The sequence below is a fragment of the Mastigoproctus giganteus genome, chromosome 10, assembly GCF_048544385.1.
Source record: "Mastigoproctus giganteus isolate SK-2022 chromosome 10, ASM4854438v1, whole genome shotgun sequence".
Classification (NCBI taxonomy): domain Eukaryota; kingdom Metazoa; phylum Arthropoda; class Arachnida; order Uropygi; family Thelyphonidae; genus Mastigoproctus; species Mastigoproctus giganteus.
This window is the reverse complement of record NC_143584.1, coordinates 205,282,848-205,306,043: the sequence shown is the minus strand read 5'-3', so window position 1 is coordinate 205,306,043 and position 23,196 is coordinate 205,282,848. Positions and strand designations below refer to the sequence as shown.

Sequence of the window (23,196 nt, the reverse complement as noted above, 5' to 3'; positions counted from 1 at the left end):
GAGAAAAAAAACATAAAACTACAGGGTTTTATTAGGAGTCCTATAAAATTATAATCTTGGTAATTAATTGAGGAGATAACTATATTTACTTTGCACTTCTATTAATCATAGAAAAAGAAAAAAAATCCAATTAATTTAAGAAACAAACTTATCCAAAATGTAACACACTGCACACATTAAATAAATTGCTTAAATTATACCATTTGGAATCAAAGACAAGGCAACTAAGTGCCTCCTCTCTAAATAAATTTAGTCAGTTTGTATGAAACAAAATTTTGTCCTTTTTCATTAAAAAGTAGATCTACAGGGTTCCTCCTCAACTGTTTTTTATACTTTTTCTCAACAAATTTAGTTTTAACTTTTATCAAGATGAAAAGTGCTTTGTTATTTACAAACACAATTTATTTACAAACTGTTTTTACTCTAAGGCATTTGCAGGCCATAACTTATTTTTAAGTCACCCTGATTTGCAGAGCACAGATTATTTATCAAATTTTTGCATTCATTATATAAAATGTTATGATGGTTATTAACCAGATCATTTCTTAGAGAATCACAATATACAGAATTGTGCTATTTAGGGAGTAAATATCTGAGAATTATAACTAGTTCCCAACCATTTACATTTAAGTTATAGTTAATTACTAACCTAGATTGCTGATATAGAAAATTTTGACACTGGGGACTAAAATCAGGTGCAGGCTGGACCACTGGAAAATATCCTGGTATCTCCACACCACCACCAGTAGGCTCCTGAGCTTGTACACTAGATGAATATATAATTGCACAAATTTTAAACTATGTATATTATATAATAATGCATCTTACATTATCCTTAAATTTGTGAAAAAATGCTAGTAAAAATAAATCAATTCATTACAGTTGTTCTTCTTTTAGAGATTTTTATTTTTGATGCATTAACTGTTCTGATCATTGTGCACTAGTTCATATGATTTATCATGTATTATGCCTGTACAACTGTGTATACTGGGAGGCTAATTTGCAATTGTGGGAGCTGAAAATACTGAAGCTGCCAAATTACCTTATAAATAACTCTATAAAGAAATTTATAACAAAGATAAGCAGCTTTCAGTTAAGTTCCTGAAACTAATTTCTAACTCCATTGCATCAATTTCCATTGTGTATGTGTCTTCTGCATCTGAATCTGCCATCAACAAATCAACCTCTATCCTCTCACAGCGGGACTGGCCTTGTATATGTGGTTTTTTGGATTACTATAAAGTGATGCAAAATTTGCACAACCTAAACATCATTAAAATTTATTAATTCTTTTATTATCGCAAATATGTAATCAAGTAATTAGAGAGACTACAATGATAATAAGTAATCACAAAAAAAATTATAATAAATGCTGAAAAAGTGCATGTACTCGGCTCTGATGTTTAGATATGATTTTGAACAAAAGTATTTGTTCTATAAACACACATTTAGACAGTGATTGTCATGATGGCATCATCACAATCAAACCAATACTGATGAATTTGTGTAAGTATAAACTTACAACCACTGTTCTGCATGTGGAGGTGTATAGTGCTGCAACCAATGTAGTTTTATAAGAACTGCATATGTAACCAAAATGAGAAAATAAGCTCTGTCATTTTCGGTTGCATAAAATTCATATTTTTTTAACATCATTATTATTATAATTTTTCCTATTTTTATTGTTTAAAAATTGTGTTTCTGTAATAATATAATAATATAAGATTGCAAGGAATACTTCATGGTAGAATTCGAAATCAGACAAATTTGGGTGCATTACTGCATTCAGTAACTGATCATAACTGACCATAGGAAATATTCTGCTCATTCAAAAGACAGCAGCTTAGAACACTGTTAAGGATTGGTCTTATATCCAACTTAAAAATTAATACTGTTAGCAAGCTTATTCAAAAAAAAAATCATCAGCAAAAAAAAAAAAAAAAAAAAAAAACACTTCCCATTTCACCAATCCATTTACTCTAAAAACCTGTCCAGTTTTTCCTTGAATTTATTTAAGTTATCAACTTCCACAATGACAGATGGAAGTTTGTTCCAGCAATCAACAATCTGCTGGCTAAAAGCAAATTTCCACATATGTATCTATAACTGCCTTTCCTCAATTTGAACTTATGCCCTTTCAGGTTCATAATCTGAGCAAGAAGAATAATCCCATCAGCATTGAGCCTGCTCAAACCATTCAAAGACTTGTACACCTCAATCAGCTCACCATGCAGATACCTAGACTCTAGATGCTGCAATTTAGAGAACTTAAGCCTTTCTTGGTAAGAGGACCCCTTCGTTCTCCTCAGGAATCTTGTTGCACTTCTCTGTAATTGTTCTAGCAACTATACATCCTTCATAAAATGAGGCCTCCAGATTTGTATGCAGTACTAAAGGCATAGCCTGACCTGACCATTGCCTTATATAAACAGATAATCACCTCCTTATCCCTACTAGCAAAATTCCTGTATATCATTGACAAGACCCCATGACCTGCCCTGGTTACTTATCTGCATTACACAGAAAACTTCATATCTGACTGCACAATTGCCCCCCAGGTATTTTTCATTCTCTACCACCCTGAGTGTAGTAACACGCAGTTGGTACATTTCTCTGGGATACCAACTGTGTGTTACTGCTACCGATATGCAGTCCTTTGCATTTGTCAAGGTTAAACTTCAGTTGCCACTTCTTAGCCCATCTACCCAAATTTTCTAGATCCTGTTGCAGTAGCATACTGTCATTAACAACCCTGCCAACCTTTGTATCATCTGCAAACTTGGACATTAAACCTGATATACTTTCATTAATATCATTGATAAATATAAAAGCAACAATGGGCCCAACACCGAACCCTGGGGGACTCCACTAATAACATTAGTCCATGATAAGCAGTGTCCACTGACAAAGACTAAAAGATTAACAGTAGCCACTGGCAGAGGTGAAAGAGATTCTTGCACTGCTTCTATTGGAATGAGCAGAAGCCTGAAAAACAAGATGCAGGATATTTCAGAGACTGCTGGGAGTCATTGCGGTACAAGTAAACACATGGGTTGTGTTAGGGTAGCTAAGAATAGAAACAGGTGCATGTATACTTGCGTGTACACCAATGCTAGGAGATTAGTAAATAAATTTGATGAATTTGAGGTATTGCTCAAAACATCAAAGGCAGATATTGTTGGGATATCAGAGACGTGGTGTCACACAGATATAACGAATGCAGAAATGGAATTTTGGGAGTACAACGTCTACAGAAAGGGAGGAGGGGTTATGCTATTAGTTAAGAAACACATAAAATCCAAGGAAGTGAAGCCAGTCGGCATCGCTGGACAGTGCAGTGTCGAGTCAGTTTGGTGTGACATAAACATTGGGAGATCAAAATTGAGAGTAGGAGTGTGCTATAGGCCTAATGACTCTGATTAGTATAATAAGAAACTGTACAGGGAAATAGAGTGGGCCAGTAAATCAGAGAGTCTTATAATGGGGGATTTTAATTTCCCAGATACTGACTGGAATTTGGGGGCTGGTCATTCACACACTAGCAAGGCTTTTGTGGATTTATTGGATGATTGTTTTCTACATCAGCATGTTCAGGAGGCAATTTGAGGGAGTAATACTCTTGATTTAATTATCAGCAGTGATTCTTCATGCATTAAGAATCTGCAGATAAATGAACCACTAGGTGGCAGTGATCACAGTGTGCTGAAGTGGGATTTACTCAAAGAGGTAACTATCATTAGGGGTAAAGGGAAGGGTTATTGCTTTCTTAAAGGCGACTACGATGGACTGAGACAGTATTTAAATTCTATACAGTGGGACCAACTGATGATGTTACCAACAGCAAATTCAAAATGGGAAGCATTCTAAGAACTTATCTTGGAAGTTACTAGGCTTTACATACCAACTAAGAAATATTGTTCAAGGTTCAGGCCTAAATGGATGTCAGATGAACTAATGAGACATATGGCAGAGAAGAAAAATGCATGGGATACATACAAATTAACACGTGACACAGAAGATTATGATAGATATAAGTTGATCTGTAACCAAGTTACAAAGGAGGTTAAGCAGGCTAAGGCAGATTACGAGAAATCTTTGGCAAGGGATGCAAAGAAAAACAGCAAAGACTTCTTTACTTATGTAAACTCTAGAAGGAAGGGGATGAATCAGATTGGTCCACTTGATATTGATGGGTCAACTGTTGATGATCCTGCTCAGGTAGCTAACAAACTAAATGAATATTTTGCATCGACATTCACACATGAGGAGTTATTCAGCGAGGGGAATGCCAGAGGTGTATTCAACACTGGCAGAAAGCTAGAGAATCTTGTAATAACTGAGAGTAAAGTGGAGGAGAAATTGTTGAAGATAAACACAAGAAAGGCACCTGTGGTGGATGGGATCTATCCAGTTATATTAAAGGAGGCAGCAAAGGAAGTAAGCAAACCCTTAGCCATAATTATGAGAGCTTCCTTGGACTCAGGGGAGGTACCCACAGACTGGAGATGTGCAAATGTGACCCCAATTCACAAAGGAGGATCAAAGGCTGACACAAGTAATTATAGACCTGTGAGTTTAACTTCTGTTCCAGGAAAATTAATGGAGGCACTGGTTAAAGAAGCACTGCAGGATCATCTAGACAAGACTTCAGTTATAGCTCGGACACAGCATGGTTTTGTTAAGGGGAAGTCTTGCCTGACCAATTTGATTGGATACTATGATGCAGTCACAAAAGAACTGGATGCAGGGAATAACTTTGATATTATATACTTGGATCTTAGAAAGGCTTTTGATACTGTTGCACATGGAAGACTGCTGCACAAATTGGAGCAGTGTGGCATTGGAGGCAAATTGCTGCTATGGATAAAGGGGTGGTTGAGAGGGAGAAGACAGAGAGTGGTAATCAATGGACACTGCTCATCGTGGACTAACGTTATTAGTGGAGTCCCTCAGGGTTCAGGTGTTGGGTCCATTATTGTTTTCTGTATTTATAAATGATATTGATGATGGTATATCAGGCTTAATGTCCAAGTTTGCAGACAATACGAAGGTTGGCAGTGATGCTGCTGCAACAGGATCTGGACAGGTTGAGCAGATGGGCTGAGAGGTGGCAAATGAAGTTTAACATTGACAAATGTAAAGTACTACACATGGGAAACAGCAACCCCAGAGCAACATATCAACTCTGTGGTACTACACTGACAGTGGTAGAGAATGAAAGGGACCTGGAGGTGGTTGTGCAGGCAGATAGGAAGTTCTCTGAGCAGTGCAGATGGGCTGCAAGAGTAGCTCATGGTGTATTGTCAATGATATATAGGAATTTTTCTAGCAGGGATAAGGAGGTGATTATTCCCTTGTATAAGGCAATGGTCAGGCCACACCTACAGTACTGTATACAGGTCTGGAGGCCTCATTTCAAGAAGGATGTAGAGCTGCTGGAACGAGTACAGAGAAGGGCAACAAGATTAGTGAATGGAACAAAGGGGTGCTCTAACGAAGAAAGGCTTAAGTTTTGCAAATTACAGTGTCTGGAGACCAGGCACCAGCGAGGTGATTTGATAGAGGTGTATAAAGCCTTGAATGGTTTGAGCATGCTCGATGCTGATGGGATTCTTCCTCTTGCTCAGAATAATCACCTGAGAGGGCATAAATTCAAATTGAGGAAGGACAGATGTAGGATAGACGTGCGGAAATTTGCCTTTAGCCAGCGGGTGGTTGGTTGGTGGAACAGACTTCCATCCCTTGTCATGGAAGTTGATAGCCTAAAAATGTTTAAGGCTCAGCTAGACAGGTATTTCGAACGAACAGAGGGGTGAAGTGGAAGTGTTTTTTTTTTTTTTTTTTTTTTGGCTGATACTGCATAAGCTTGCTTTCTTGCATCAAATGCCTCTACTAATGCTAATACCACTCACTGTCTTCTCCCACTCAACCATCCTTTTATTCATTGTAGCAACTTGCCCTTAATGCCATACTGCTAAAATTTGTACAGTAGTCTTCCATGTGCAATAGCATCAAAAGCTTTCCTGAAATCCAAGTATATCATATCAAAATTATATTTTGCATCTAGTTCCTTTGTGACCAAATCATAGTATCCAATCAAACTGGTTAGACAAGACTTCCCCTTAACAATTCCATGCTATGTCTGAATGATGATCCTGCAATGCTTCTTTAACCAGCGACTCCATTATTTTCCCTGTAACAGAAGTTAAACTAACAGGTCTGTAATTACTCGTGTCACCCTTTGATTCCTCTTTGTGAATTCAGGAAACATTTGCACATCTCCAGTCCGTGGGGACCTCCTGAGTCCAATGATGCTCTCATAATAATGGCTAAGGGTTTGCTTACTTCCCTTGCCGTCGCCTCTAATATAACTGGATAGATCCCATCCATACCAGGGTGCTTCTTATGATTAACTTCAACAATTTCCTCTCCACTTTGCTCTCAGTTATTACAAAATCATTTAGCTCCCTGTTAGAGTTTAATAAGCTTCTGTTCTCCACTTCTCTACAGAATTCCTGATGGGTGAATGTAGATGCAAAATACCCATTCAGTTTGGCAGCTATCTGAGCAGGATCAACAGTTAAACCATCGATATCAAGTGGACCAATCTGATCCATCCCCTTCCTTCTACAGTTATATAAGTAAAGAAGTTTTTGATGTTTTTCTTTGCATCCTTTGCCAAAGATTTCTCGTAATCTGCCTTTGCTGCCTAACCTCCTTTGTGACTTGATTACAGACCAGCTTATATTTACCAGAGGCTTCTGTATCACCTGATAATTTATATGCATCCATGCATTTTTCTTCTAAGCCAAGAGTCTCATTAGATCATCTGGCATCCACTTAGGTCTAAACATTGAACAGTATTTCTCAGTTGATATGAAAAGCCTAGTAGCTTCCAAGATTAATAACTTGCATGCTTTGCATTTAGAATTTGCTGTTGGTAACATCATCAGTTGGACCCACTGTATAGAATTTAAAAACTGTCTGAGACCACTGTAGTCACCTTTACAAAAGCAAAAACCTTTCCCTTAACCCCCAACAGTAGTTACATCTTTAAGTAAATCCCACATCAGTACACTGAGATCACTGCCACCTGGTGGTTCCTTTATAAGCAAATTCTTAATGTATGAATAATTGCTCCCTCTAGTTGCCTCTTGAACATGCTGCTGTAGAAAACAATCATCCAATAAATTTGCAAAAGTCTTGCTAGTGTGTGAGTGACCAACCCACAAGTTCCATTATCTAAATAGGCAAAAAACCATGCATATAAAAACCTGAAATGCCACCAGGACAGCTATTTCAAAGCTTACTTGGCTTCTCATCAGCCAGTGGGCAATCTCTATTAGATAACATATGCCAAACTGTCTAAACAATGTATATTGCTTAATTGAACAGCCAAGCAAGCAGTGTGTCATTTGGCTGTCTGTGTTGCTGTATTTTCCAACTCACCCGAATTGTAACCTTCCTTTTCTCATTACTTCAAAACACTTCCTCAACATTTTCCGAGTTCCGTGTAACTACAAATCCACTCCTAGCCATAATGGCCACATCTTGGCTAAATGGTGCTGTTTAAAAAAACCAATTTTAAGGTGGATATACAACTTCAACCAGATTTTCTTTATATCCTAAAATATGCTTCAGTGTTAGAGATTCCTGTAGCTCATCTTTCGTGCTAATAACAAGAGCAATCAAATAAAATGTTTGACTATAAGAATAGAATGTCAGTGAGTACAATGTGGAACACCTTTGTCAGTGAGATGAGTTACAGGAGTGTCTGATGCATGAGGTGATCTGATAGAGGTGTATAAGGCTTTGAATGGCTTGAGCATGCTCAATGCCGATGGGATTCTTCCTCTTGCTCAGAATAATCACCTGAGAGGGCATAAATTCAAATTGAGGAAGGACGGATGTCGGATAGATGTGCGGAAATTTGCCTTTAGCCAGCGGGCAGTTGGTTTGTGGAATAGACTCCCATCGCTTGTTGTTGAAGTTGATAGCCTAAACAAATTTAAGGCTCAGCTGGACAGGTATTTCGAACGAACGGAGGGGTGAAATGGGAGTAGTGGTTGTTTTTTTTTTTTTTGGCTGATGCTGAATAAGCTTGCTTTCTTACATCATATGCCTCTACTAATGCTAATGCTAATGTTCTTCTGGAAAGAGATATTTTTGTCTTGTTTCCCTGTTGCTGGAAGTCGAGTAAAATGACTGCATTTTAATTTCTATATTGGCAGCATGGTCTTGCCAAACATCTTGTCACTAGGAGTGGTATACCTTTTGTAAAAATGTGTTGAGAGAAAGATAAATATAAAGGCTTTGTGGTATTAAATATCCTATTGAATTATTTTTCCATCACATCTGAATTTATTAAAATTATCCACTTCCACAACATTATATGGAAGTGTGTTCCAGCAATCAATTACTCTCTAGGTGAAAGCAAATTTTTACACATCTATCCTGCAACCATCTTTTTTCAATGTAAATTTATATCCCCCTTTATTTGTGTCATCCTATAAAGAATAAACATTAAGTTTACTCAATTGTCAAGGAGACGGGGAATATATTGTGTAAAAAGGATAGATGGAACAGGACCAGGGTATGTCTGCCAGGGGCAAAAGTTGATGATGTTGTAAAGCATATATCATCTTTTAAGGGCACAAAAGGTGATATTGTTGTACACGTTGGCACCAATGACATTAAGAGTAGGAGATCTGCAGATTTACTTAACAAGTACAGGTCAATGTTGCAAAAAAAAAAGTCGTGAGTCAAGGTTAAATTTGAAAGTGTCTGCAATTCTGCCCAGACACAATAGGAGGGAATACATGATGAGAGCTTTGTCAATCAATTCGGCCCTGGAAAGATTGTGCAAGGCTCAAGGGGTAGAATTTTTTCCAGGGTGGTTTGTGCTTGTTAACAGGAGAGACTGCTTCTACAGGGATGGGATACACTTAAATAGAAAGGTTGCAAGAATATTTGCTGATGCTATCGAGGCAGTGTTAGGTGGGTCGGAAAACTGCTAGCTTGGGGGAATTCACAGACTAAAAGGTTAAAAGTAGCCGCAGGCAGGAGTGAAGGTGATTCTTGCACAACTTCTATTAGAATAAGTAGCGATCTGGAGCAAGGGGTGCTGGGGATTTCAGGGACTGATGGCAGTCATCATGGAACAGGTGGGTATATGGGATGTGTTAGGGTAACTAAGAATAAGAATAGCTGTATGTATACCAATTCTAGAAGTAGAGTAAATAAATTTGATGAATTTGAAGTGCTGGTCAAGACATCAAAGGCGGATATTGTTGGAATAGCAGAGACGTGTTGTCACACAGATATAAGGAATGCAGAACTGGAATTTGGGGAGTACAATGTCTACAGAAAGGATAGGAAGGGAGGAGGTGTTATGCTGTTAATTAAGAAAAACATAAAATCAAAAGAAGTGCATCCAGTTGATATAGATGAACAGTGGACTGTTGAGTCAGTTTGGTGAGACATAAGCACTGCGAAAGCAAAAATAAGAGGAGTGTGTTATAGGCCTAATGACTCGAATGAGTACAATGAACAACTGTTCAGAGAAATAGAGTGGGCTAGTAAATCAGAATGTCTTATAATGGGGGATTTTAAATTCCCAGATATTGACTGGAACTTGTGGGTTGGTCACTCACACACTAGTAAGAATTTTTTGAATTTATTGGATGAGTTTTCTGCAGCAGCATGTTCGAGAGGCAACCAGAGAGGGTAATACTCTTGATCTGGTTATCAGCAGTGATCATTCGTGTATTAAGAATTTGCAGAAAAGGAACCACTAGGTGGCAGTGATCACAGTGTACTGATTTGGGATTTACTTAAAGATATAATTACCATCAGGGGTAAAGGAAAGGGTTTTTGCTTCCGTAAAGGTGAGTACAGTGGTCTCAGACAGTTTTTAAATTCTGTACAGTGGGATCAACTGACGATGTTACCAACAGTACATTCTAAGTGGGAAGCATTCAAGGAATTAATCATGGATTCTACTAAAAGTTTCTGTAATCAGGTCACAAAGGAGGTTCGGCAGGCGAAGGCGGATTACGAGAAATCTTTGGCAAAAGATGCTAAGAAAAACAGCAAGGATTTCTTTACTTATATAAACTCTAAAAGGAAGGGGATGAATCTGATTGGTCCACTTGATATTGATGGTTCCACTGTTGATGATCCTGCTCAGATAGCAAACAAACTGAATGAGTATTTTGCATCTACATTCACACATGAGGAGTTATTAAGGTTTGAAAATGCCACAAGGTTATCAAATTGTAGAAGGGTGCTTAATGATTTTGTAATAACTGAGAGCAAAATGGAGGAGAAATTGTTGAAGTCAAACATAAGAAAGGCACCTGGGGCGGATGGGATCTATCCAGTTATATTAAAAGCATCTAAGCAAACCCTTAGCCATAATTATGAGAGCATCCTTGGACTCAGGGGAGGTCCCCACGGACTGGAGATGTGCAAATGTATCCCCAATTCACAAAGGGGGATCGAAGGGTGACACGAGTAATTACAGACCAGTTAGTTTAACTTCTGTTTTGGGTAAAATAATGGAGTCACTGGTTAAAGATGCATTGTAGAATCATATAGATAAGACTGCAGCAATAATTCAGACACAGCATGGGTTTGTTAAGGGAAAGTCTTGTCTGACAAATTTGATAGGATATTATGATGTGGTTATAAAGGAACTGGATGCAAAAAATAATTTTGATATCATATATTTGGATTTCAGGAAAGCTTTTGACACTGTTGCACATGGAAGACTATTGTACAAATTGGAGCAGAATGGTATTAAGGGTAAGTTGCTACAATGGATAAAAGGATGGTTGAGTGGGAGAAGACAGAGGGTGGTAATTAATGGGTGCTGCTCTTCGTGGACTAATGTTATTAGTGGAGTCCCACAGGGTTCGGTGTTGGGTCCTCCGTTGTTTTGTATATTTATCAATGATACTAATGAAGGTATATCAGGCTTAGTGTCGAAGTTTGCAGATGATAGAAAGGTTGGCAGGGTTGTTGTTGTTATTATATGGTTTTTAGGAGCATTAGCAACTAAGGCCATATTGCTCCGGGGATATGCGGTGGTCATTCCCTGACCTTTCCGCATCCTCTGTATTTGGTGGTCACGGGCTCGAACCCCTGTCTAATCAAGATGCGTGTGCTATGCACTGCTGCTCCTGCCCACCTGGCTACAGAGGCGCCTGGCAGGGTTCTTAATGACAGTGCGCTACTGCAACAGGATCTAGATAATTTGGGCAGATGGGCTAAGAAGTGGCAACTGAAATTTAACCTTGACAAATGCAAAGTACTGCATATGGGTAGAAGTAATCCCAGAGAAACGTACCAACTGTGTGGTACTACACTTAAGGTGGTAGAAAATGAAAAAGACCTGGGAGTAATTGTGCAGTCAGATATGAAGTTTTCTGAGCAATGCAGAAAGGCTGCCAGGGCAGGTCATGGGGTTTTGTCAATGATATATAGGAATTTTGCTAGCAGGGAAAAGGAGGTGATTGTCCCTCTGTATAAGGCAATGGTCAGGCCACGCCTTGAGTACTGCGTACAGGTCTGGAGGCCTCATTTTAGGAAGGATGTAGATTTGCTTGAGCGTGTACAGAGAAGGGCAACAAGATTGGTGAGGGGAATGAAGGGATCCTCTTACCAAGAGAGGCTTAAGTTCTGCAAATTGCAGTGGCTGGAGACTAGGAACCTGCGTGGTGATCTGATTGAGGTGTATAAGGCCTTGAATGGGTTGAGTTCTCTGAATTCTGATGGGATCCTTCCACTTGTTCAGATTACAAACCTAAGGGGGCATAAATTCAAATCAAGAAGACAGATGTAGAATAGATGTGCGGAAATTTGCCTTTAGCCAGTGGGTGGTTAATTGCTGTAACAAACTTCCATCTGTCATGGAAGTTGATAGGTTAAATAAATTTAAGGAGGAATTGGACAGGCATTTGGAGGGAATGGTGTGATTTTTTTTTTTTTTTTTTTTTTGGCTGATGCTGCCTAAGCTCATACACTTGCTTTCTTGAATCACATGCCACTACTACGACAATCCATTTAAAGCCATAAATACTTTAGTTGGAGCTGTAGCAGGCATAGTTTTCAAATGCTGCAAGTTGCACAACTGAAATCTACCTTGTTTCTCCTTTCTGCACCCATTCCAACGTCCTTCCTAAATGTGGCATAACCATTGCCTTTTACAACAAGATAATCATGATAATCATGAGGGGCTTAGAGGGGAACAGGTATCCTGTGTGTTATCAGACACTCAGCCTAAAACACTGATGGATCCAATATCTCTCTATTACAGAAGATTTAGGAGAAGTCCGGTTGGCCTGCCTCCCTAAAATCCACTCATGCACACCTTCTCGATGGTAAGCCCTGTTACGTCACTTAGGTGGCAACGAATGTGTAGAGTGGTTCTCTTCAAGACGCCTGGTCAGCGTGAAGAGGAAAAGACTAAACCCTCCAGCAATGAGAGCACAACAATACAAATGGCCCTCAGTCCCCAGCAGCTTTCACTCTCCCTCTTATGGCAGCGAGAGGATCAGAGTGGAAGCAGAGGGTGCTAAGAATCTCTGGGTACGACCAGGCTGCCATGCACGGAAATTGAACTTGGCCTGTTATAACGTACGATCACTCATCGGTGAAGACAGGATATTAGAGCTGGAAAAGGAATTAGAAAATGTGAATTGGAATATCATCGGTTTGGCTGAAACAAGAAGAAGAAATGAATCACTTATAAGTTTATCAAGTGGAAATCTGCTGTACACCAATGGAAACAGTGAAAGGAGTGAAGGTGGAGTTGGGTTTCTGGTCCATAAAGATTTTAAAAACAACATTTTGGAATTCAAAAATACATCGCCAAGGGTGTCAAGACTAATACTCAAGATTTCTAAGAGGTACAAGCTAAAGATTATAATGATTTATGCACCAACATCGAGCCATGATGATGAAGAGGTTGAAGATATGTACACAGAAATTGAGAGTCTTCTAGATGAGCAGAAAACCCACTACACTATTATTATGGGGGACTTCAATGCTAAGGTTGGAAAAAGGCAAAACAGCGCAGAAAGAGGAACTATAGGAAATTTTGGAATTGGTGAAAGAAATAAAAGAGGTGAAAGACTTGTGGAATTTGCAGAATCTCAAGGAATGTCAGTAATGAACACTTTTTTCAAGAAAAGGGTTAACAGAAAGTGGACATGGAAGAGTCCAAATGGATTAACAACTAATAAAATCGACTTCATCCTCACTAACAGAAGATATATTGTGAATGATGTTACCGTCCTGAATAAGGTAAATGTTGGAAGTGATTACAGAATGGTAAGATGCACACTTGATATAGCTGTAAGAAAAGAAAGGAAAAACCTGACTTGAGTAAATAATATGAAGGTCTTTGAGATAACAGAAGAAAAAGCTGTATGTACTGGAACTTAAGAACAAGTTTGAGCTTCTGCAGACTGCTCAGGACCAAGATATCGATGAGGAATATTACAACTTTCTCAAAGTGATTAAGTCCAAGAAACCTATAGGTAAAAAGAAATCCAAAGAAGAAAAAAATTAGTCAAGAAACACTTGTCATGATGAACTGAAGACGACAAATGAAGAGCAAGATAAACACTGAAAAGGAGAAAATTGAGTATACTGAGTTATGCAAAGCCATGAGAAAGAGACAGAGATGACATAAGATTTAACACAAGAAAAGTAGAACAAGCATTAAGGGAAAACAAAGGACTTAAATCAGCAGCCATGAGCAGTAATACAGAAAGACAAATGATACTGAAACTGAAGAATAGCGATGGTGTACTTATAAACAGCAGAGAAGGCATAATTCAAATAGCAGAAGACTACTATAGAGAATTATACAAGGAGCGAGGGAATGATACCAGCAGTGGGGAAGATGGATTGCAAAGTAGCAACACATACGACATACCCGATATTCTTCCTGATGAGGTAGAACATGCATTGAAGAAAATGAAGAATCGGAAAGCCCCGGGGGAAGATGAAGTTACTGTAGAGTTGTTAAAATTGGGAGGAAGAGACATAACACAAAAACTGGCAAGGCTCTTCACAAAGTGCATTAGAAAAGGTGTGATGCCTAAGCAGTGGAATAATGCAATCATAGTTTTGCTGCATAAGAAAGGAGATAAATCAGAAATTGGAAATTATAGACCAATTAGCTTGTTATCCCATATCTACAAGTTGTTCACAAGGGTCATTACTAACAGATTAGAAAGAATACTTGATGAGAATCAACCGAAAGAGCAAGCTGGCTTTAGGACAGGATTCTCAACTATGGACCACCTTCACGTAATATCACAGCTAATGGAGAAAGCAAATGAATATAAAACACCATTATGCCTGGCATTTGTGGATTATGAAAAGGCATTTGACTCCATACAGCATAAGGCAATGTTTCGGGCACTGGAAAAACAAGGCATAGATACTCCATATATTATGATTTTGAAGAAAATATATGAGAGTGCTACATCCTTTATTAGACTAGACAAAGACAGCAGCAAATTTAAAATCGAGAAAGGAGTTCGACAAGGAGACACAATATCTCCAAAGCTGTTTACTGCTGCCCTTGAGGAAGCATTCAGAAGATTAGACTGGTCGCAGAAAGGAGTCAATGTGAACGGAGAGTACCTAAACCATTTACGATTTGCAGATGACATTGTGGTCATAAGCCACGATCCCACAGAATTAGAGGAAAATCTTAATCAGTTATGCACAGTTAGTAAGGATTTTGGACTAAAGATGAATATGGCTAAAACAAAAGTAATGATGAACAAGTATGCCACGGAAAGGGAAATAATGATTGAAGGAGCAGTAATTGAAAAGGTGGAGTCATATACTTATCTGGGACAAGTTATTAGCTGGAATAATGATAAATGGCTGGAAGTCAAGAGAAGAATAAATTTTGGATGGATAGCATTCAGGAAATATAGTCACATACTGAAGAGCAATATCCCAGTTTGTCTGAAACGTAAAATAATGAATCAATGTATACTCCCCACCATGACTTATGGAAGTGAAACTTGGGCACTCACCAAAAGAATGGAAGAGAAGCTAAGAACTACACAGCGAAGAATGGAACGAATTATATTGGGAATCAGACTTTTAGATAAGAAGAGAAACACATGGATTAGGCAGCAAACTCAAGTAAAGAACATTCTTATCAAAACTAAAGAACTAAAATGGTCTTGGGCAGGACACATAGCTCGAAGACATGATGACAGATGGACTAAGAAAATAACAGAATGGTACCCAAGAGGAGCTAGAAGAAAACCTGGAAGACAAAGGCGGAGATGGATAGATGAAATTCATGAGTTTTTGAGTAGTAAATGGATGGCCAGTGCTCAAAACAGAAGGAACTGGAAAGTTGCTGGAGAGGCCTTCATCCTGCAGTGGACTGAAAATGGCTGATGATGATGATGAATCATGTAATATAGGATTGTAAGGATATTAATGTAATATCCTTGGTAATGACAGTATGCTACTACAACAGGATCCAGAAAAGTTGAGCAGATGGGCTGAGAGGTGGCAACTGAAGTTTAACTTTGGCATATGTAAAGTATTGCATGTGGGTAGCAGTAACCTCAGGGTAATGTATCAACTGTGTGGTACTACACTCAGGGTAGTAGAGAATGTAAAGGACTTGGTGGTAATTGTGCAATCAGATATAAAGTTTTCTGAGTAGTGCAGACAGTCTGCAAGAGTAGCTCATGATGTCTTCTCAATGACATACAGGAATTTTTCTAGCACAGATAAGGTGATTATCCCGTTGTATAAGGCAATGTATACAGATCTCGAGGCCTCATTTTAGGAAGGATGTAGAGCTGCTGAAATGAGTACAGAGAAGGGCAACAAGATTAGTGAATGGAACAAAGGGTTGCTCTTATGAAGAAAGGCTTAAATTCTACAAATTACAGAGTCTGGAGACTAGGCATCTGCAAGGTGATCTGATCGAGGTATATAAGGCCTTGAATGGTTTGAGAAAGCTCAATGCTGATGGGATTCTTCCTCAGAGATTAATCGCCCAAGAGGACATAAATTCAAATTGAGGAAAGACAGGTGTAGAATAGATGTGTGGAAATTTGCTTTACCCAGCAGGTGGTTGGTTGCTGGAACAAACTTGAATCTGTCATTGTAGAAGTTGACAGCTTAAAAGGGAGAACTAGACAAATATTTGGAATGAATGGATGGATGAAATGGAAAGGGATTTTTTTTGCTATTATTAGCAACTTAGGCTTAACAGTGGATATAGTGTATAGTGTGTTTAGGGTCTAACGGCACCAGGGGTTTCCCCCATCTCCGCGTAGTATACATTGTGGTGTGATACAGAACACTGTAGAGGCCAGAGGTTTAAAAGTGTATGGATATTGTGGTGTGTAACGTTTTGTACCGTTGTTCATCTGGTCTTTTAGCCGTTGGGTCTCAAATGAGACCCACCGTTGCCCACACTATACCTCGTGGAGGCAGACCAGGTACACCAGTATTTTAGAGATTTACTATTTACTCTGGCAGGTCGTGCCACCTAATTTCCTGAGATTTCAGTGGCTAGGACCTAAAAAAAAAAAAAAAAAAAAAGGCGCGGGGGGGAGAGAAATGCTAGAAATTGGGTCAGACCGAAAGAGATATAAGTTATGCGGGGTAGAGTTAATTTTTCCTTTTCCTTTTTTTTTTTTTTGTGTGGGGCTTGTGTAGTTTTGACAGGGGTCAAACGCTAGTCGCAAGATAGCTAGAGAGGGAAGGGAGACTAAAGACTGGTGGGTGAAAGACAGAAATATGGGGTCAATAGTGAAGATAACCCCAAAAGTCGGTGGGGCAGGCCCATGCCTCACCAGATGAAGATAGGGGATGGCAGGGGGGAGGGTACAGAGTAACCATCTCCCTGCCAAGGAAAGGGAAGAAAAGTGAACCGAGTGAGGGTGCCCGGTTCAGATCGCTTAATGATGTTTCGGCAGCAAACTGCACAATGTCTTTGTCAGGTCTTCGTATGCCATTCCTAGGACATGTCCCGTCCGTGTGAGTGGTCAAGTTCAGATAATGACTCCGGTTTAAGCCAGTGGTCAGATCCAGGTTAAGTTAATAATTAGTTGTTCTTCAGATTGTAGCTGTTAGGTTTTTGTTTGGTTGACACATCTAAGGATCATTATTCTGGATGACGAGTGGTTGGTTTGTAGGAAAATTCCTGCTAAGGTTGTGGGTATGTTCTTCTTCTAGTAAAAAGATCCTGCGCAAACTGCGTTAAGGCTTTATAATTGTCCTCGCTCTCCAGGAGATATTGTTCTTGGTTTATTGGCGAGAAACGTATTCTGGTTATTAAGAGGCAGCGGAGGTCTTCGTATAGTTGGCAGTGGTGCATGAGGTGCTCCCACGTCTCTGGCTGTTCACAATGGCAGAGAGGGGTGTCACTCAAACCGAAACTGCAGAGTTTTGCTCTTATTGCGCCGTGTCCTGTGAGTAGGTAAGATGTCAGCAGTCCCAGTGAAAACCAGTTTGGGCTTTTGGGAAACACTAGTTGATTATCCGGTATGAATCTTCGAGTGACTTCCCCTTTTGTCGAAGTCATCCAGTGGGTTTGCCAGGCCTGCTGTAGGTGGGTGAGAAGGGGTTTTTTTTTCGACTTTCCGATCGTTCGACGGATCAGTTGTGTAGTCTAGGCAGGTGATTGCTCTGCCTTTGGATAGTTGATAAAGCAACAGTGGATAATGGTATTTGGCTCTAAGTTGGAAATAAAACCAAGCTTAATCAATATTTGAAGGGAAAAGAACATTGATCAGCCTCATTAAAGCACACAGTAATGTGCTTTAATGCTGCCTGTAAGAAAATCACTTTATCCCTACTGCAAAATTCCTGTATATCAACTAAGGAACCCCATGAGCTGCCCTAGCAGCCTGTCAGCACTGCTCACAGAACTTTATGTTGGGCTATACAATTACCCCTAGGTCTTTTTTTGTTCTCCGCCACTTGAGTGTGGTACCACCCAAGTCACATGTTATTCTGGGATTACTGCAACCCATATTCAATACCTTGAAATTATCAAAGTTAAATATCAATTGCTACTTAGCCCATCTTGTCTAATTTTTCGAGGTCTTGTTGAAGTGATATGCCTTGATTTTTTCCATTAACCACCTTGCCAACTGTTCTATCATCTAATTACTTAGACATTAAACTTGATATGCCTTCATTGATATCATTAATATTGAAAACAGTAAGGGCCCAGCACTGAACCCTGAAAGATTCCACTAAAAATATTAATCCATGAAAAGAAGTGGCCATTATTAATTACTCTCTGCCTCCTGCCATTTGAACATCCCTTTATCCATAGCAATAATTTACTCCTAATGCCACACTGCTCCAATTTGTACTGCAGTCTTTCATGTGGAACAGTATTAAAAGCTTCACTGAAATCCAAGTATATGATGTCAGAATTATTTTTTTGCATCCAGTTCCTTTGTGACTATGTCATAATAGCTAATCAGGTTGGTCAGACAAGGTCCCCTGAACAAATCCTTCCATATAATTGAGTTCCTGTCGATATGATCCTGTATTACTTCTTTAATCACTGACTCAAATATTTTTCCTAATTACTCACTTAGCCTCTGATTCTCCTTTGTGAATACGAGGAATATGCACATTTTCAGTTTGTAGGGACGTCCACTGAATCCATGTATGCTCTTATAATTATAGCTAACAGTTTGCTCATCTCTTTTCTGCTTCATTTAATATAAGTGGATATAATCCATCAGCCTCCCCCGTGTGCCTCAATACTTTTGGTGCCAACAATTTCTCTTCTGCATTCCTCTCACAGTTATCACAAAATTATTTAAATAAAATTATATCAATAATTATGCCATTCATATCTAGTGAACTAATGTGGTTTATCCCATTACTTCTGTGTTAACATAAGTAAAAACTTCTTTGCTACTTTTTCTGGCAATCTTAAATAGACTTCTCACAATCTACCTTAGCCTGCTTAATCCCTCCCCTCAATGACACAACTGCAGACTAGTTTATAATTGGTGTAGGCTTCTGTGTCCCTTATCCCACTTTCAGCCATCAATGTACATCTGATTATATTCAGCATCATAATTTTGAACATAGGTAGCACGAAATTGTATTATATTTAAGCTCAGTATGAAATATCTTTCCCAATAGCAGAAATAACTATCACATTTTTATATATTTTGTTAATCTGTAGGTTCCGATCTAAATTACATCATGAAGGCATAATGCCTACAAGTCTGTTTGCGTGGGCCTTATTTCTGTATAATAGTATCACTGAGGTTCAAAGAGGAATGGTCAAATAGGATGCTTTTGCACCCACTTAATGCATTCCAAATTTTGGAATGCATTAAGTGGTTATTAATAAAATTTTCCTTCTGAGATGCAATAGTACTTATGGGCTTCTACATGCATGCTTTGAACTGGAGAAGTTCTAAAGTCTTCCAAGGCAATTCTGAGAATGTTGCAAACAGGTTCAAGCTACATTACTATTAGAGAGAATTTCTATAGGCAAGGAAAGGTATTCTGCTATTCTGTAATGCACTCATGCTACAACACCATCACCTTCTCATCAACAAACTGTTAGACTAAAAAATGCACTGTTTACATAAGCAGTCAGTAGCAAAAATTATGTGAGTAAAAGGTATATAGAATAAGAGAGAAGAGTGCAACTAACCAATCACCTTCAACTGCCTGTAGAATTTCTCTCCACTACAGTGGATTCTTTCTGGCAGAATAATAGATTGGAATATAGTCATGTACACGGGGTGTCTCAAAAATACATGGCATAATTTCAGGAATGAGTTCCTCATACGTAGACAATAAAAATATTTTATATCAACATAGTTCCGGAAATGCTTGGTTCCCGGATTATTAACCGGAATGTCTTATCTCCCACAGGTGATTTCCTTCATCACAAGGTACTGACAGAATCTGTTGGTTTTCCATTCCGATCATGTACTCAAATCAGGAGCAAGCGGATATGCACTTTATGTACAGTTTGGTGGACGGCAATGCTCTGGAGGTTCGTCGTTTGTACCACGAAAGGTTCCCAGAACGATGTCCAGACAGGAAAACATTTGAAGGTATCCATCGCTGCCTTTGTGAACATGAGACCTTTACACCTCATGCTGCCGACCAAGATCTACGACTCCTGAAGCCCAGGAGATTTTGGACATTGTGCATGCCACTCCTGGAATCAGCACATGCAGAATAACAATGCAACTGGCTGTTCAACGTTCAACTATTTGGAGAGTGTTGCAAGAACAACAACTGTATCCTTACCATCTGCAATGGGTACAGGCCTTGTCACCAGCAGATTACCCTGCGTGAGTAATGTTCTGCCAGTGGTTCTTGCAGCAGTGTGGTACAACTCCTCACTTTCCTGCCTTAGTGATATTCACAGATGAAGCACAGTTCACACGAGACAGAATACAAAACCTTCACAATCAGCATGTATGGGCTGAGGAAAACCCACATGCAATTCTTCCATCACATCACCAACAGCAGTTCAGTCTCAACATCTGGGTAGATGTTTTTGGTGATAAGTTATTTGGGCCCCATGTACTTCCAAACAAACTCACAGGGCAGGCATACAGAAACTTTCTGGAAAACAACATGCCTGATTTCTTGGATGACACACTACTGATCATTCGTCAACAAGCACACTTCATGCACAATAGCACTCCCGCACATTTCAGCCACCTAGCCCACAATTACCTGAATCGAAGGTTTCCTGGTCGGTGGATAGGTAGAGGTGGACCAACTGCTTGGTCTCCTCGCTCACTGATTTAAACCCACTAGATTTCTTCTTGTGGGGCCATTTAAAGTCATTGGTGTATTCGATTCCGGTAGATGATGTGAAAACTCTCCACAATCGAATTGTGGCAGGTTGTGAGACAATACGGAACATGCCAGGAATTTGGCATCATCTTCGCGAGTCCATGAGACATCGATGTGAGGCCTGTATTCAGGCAGAAGGTGGACATTTTGAACAATTACTATAAGGTGATGTGAACAGTTAAGTGTCATAGATTGGTGCCTCCGTAGCCAGGTGGGAAGGAGCAGCAGTGCATAGCACACGCTTCTTGATTAGACCGGGGTTCGAGCCTGTCACCACCAAATACGGAAGATGTGGAAAGGTCAGGGAATGACCACCGCATATTCCCCGAGCAATATGGCCTTAGTTGCTAATGCTCCTAAAAAAAAAAAAAAAAGTGTCATAGACAGACCTTCAAAACTCGGAAACCAAGCATTTCCGGAACTATGTTGATATAAAATATTTTTATTGTCTACATATGAGGAACTCATTCCTGAAGTTATACCGTGTATTTTTGAGACACCCTGTATATCTCAAGGTCTGGACACAAGTTCTTTTTTTTTTTTTTTTTTTACAGAAGCACTTACAGTTCTTTTGTTTCAATATATGACAGCCATTACAATTTGTACATGCAGTGATTCTATGTATTGAAATCTGTGGCTATGAAGATATGTTCTATGCAGAACATATTTAAGTGTTCTGCATAGATATGTTCTATGCAGAACACTTAATTCTGCCACTGTATGCAATGAAGTATAGTGGCATGAATAGTAACACAATATCATTCCCATCATTTTTTCATGTGGTTCTTCCAACATTCACTACATGAAAATTCACTTGGGTTAGCTGATGTGCAGTCAAACTGTATCAGAATTTCTCTTATTTTACTTGAAAACACCCACATTGGTGAATGGTGAACTTTCATAAGCTTTTGGATAGTGGAAAACATACCATTGTGATCAAATGCAGTATTTCACTAACAATGCATACAAGACTAAAGACACTATTAAGAAGGTACAAAAAGTAATAATTATTAATTTCCAACTAGTGAATCACCAGAATTAAATATTTTCCAGCAGAGCCTGTCCAGCAATACAATAACTAATGCTGAGTTAAAACAGGTGAAGATAAATTTCAGGGGAATGCACAGATGAGGTTGTTTTTTTTTCTGCTGATGCTCTATAAGCTTGCTTTCCTACATCATTTTCCACTAGTACTAATATAAAAGGATGGAAGGGTTAAATATAGTTCATGTGCTCATAAAAATCTACTCTTTACCAGGGATTAAAAGCGTCCTTACAATTTTGTTGTCCATGGTAAATATCACTAAAATAAATGCACGTCTTTTATAACGTAGTGCATCAATAACAAAGAAATGAATTTTAAGCAAAAGTGAAAGCCTTTCAATGCACAAAAAATACCAGTTTACAAAGTAAAAGCTACCATAAAGAAACTGTACCAGAACATGCTCTTCGTGTTCTGGTACAGTTTTGTCTAGGAATGAAGCTACAAAGACCAGCTGGGGATAAGGATATTTTGTAGCTGTAGCCCAGATCAATTAAAAAAATAATAATAAATATATTCTCTCCAACATATATAAATATACAAGTATTTATATAAATTAAATATTCGCCTGTGTATATATTTTCGACATTCATTTTTTATTTTCGATGTGTGAATACACACCTAAAGTGGGGTACTTATTTTAGCTAACTTCTGGTTATAAACGTGGTAAAAACTTTGATATTCAAATAAATGCACTGTTTATTTTCAGTGTTACTGATTATTAGAAATTCAAAACTATTTCGAAACACTAATCAAACAATAATGATAATTTACCCCAACCACTTGTTCTCTCCTCCTATACTTAAGATAGGACATATCTCATCCTATCGCACGTCACATTTCAACGTGCAAAGGAATAAACAAATTAACCAATCAGCAATGAGCAACCACAAATTAGCGATTTTAAAGGCGAACTACAGAAGTGATAGATGACGTCAAGAACATGACGTCACTTTGTTGTTCGCATGACCAACGTGGTAGATAGCGCATGACAGCTACGCCTCATTTCTGACTGCAAAAACACAATGGTTGATAGTAATGGCCTTTTTAGTTTTTTATAAATAAAATAAAGTAATTTACTACACAAAATTACTTCCAAGTATATAAATAACATTTACATTTAATCTATTCATTTTTCTCATTTAATTTGTTAAACATGATATGCTGTACAGGCTATCATTTCCATAAAATGATAGCATGTGAATAAGGCCTTGAATGGGTTCAGCACGCTGAATTCTGATGGGATCCTTCCACCTGTTCAGATTACGAACCTAAGGGGGCATAAA

General features: G+C 38.7%; 1 protein-coding gene across 2 annotated transcripts in view; it reads right to left on the bottom strand.

The window, feature by feature from the left end:
• LOC150079802 (uncharacterized) overlaps positions 1–22,783 on the bottom strand; it is a 215,908-nt gene extending 193,125 nt beyond the window's left edge. For both annotated transcript variants that reach the window (XM_090382543.1, XM_090382544.1), the window contains exons 1-2: positions 22,685–22,783; positions 650–766 (exon numbers count right to left, since the gene is read on the bottom strand). The gene's annotated coding sequence lies outside the window, so the exon portion shown is untranslated. The remainder of the gene's footprint in view (positions 1–649; positions 767–22,684) is intronic.
• Between the last annotated feature and the right edge of the window lie 413 nt (positions 22,784–23,196).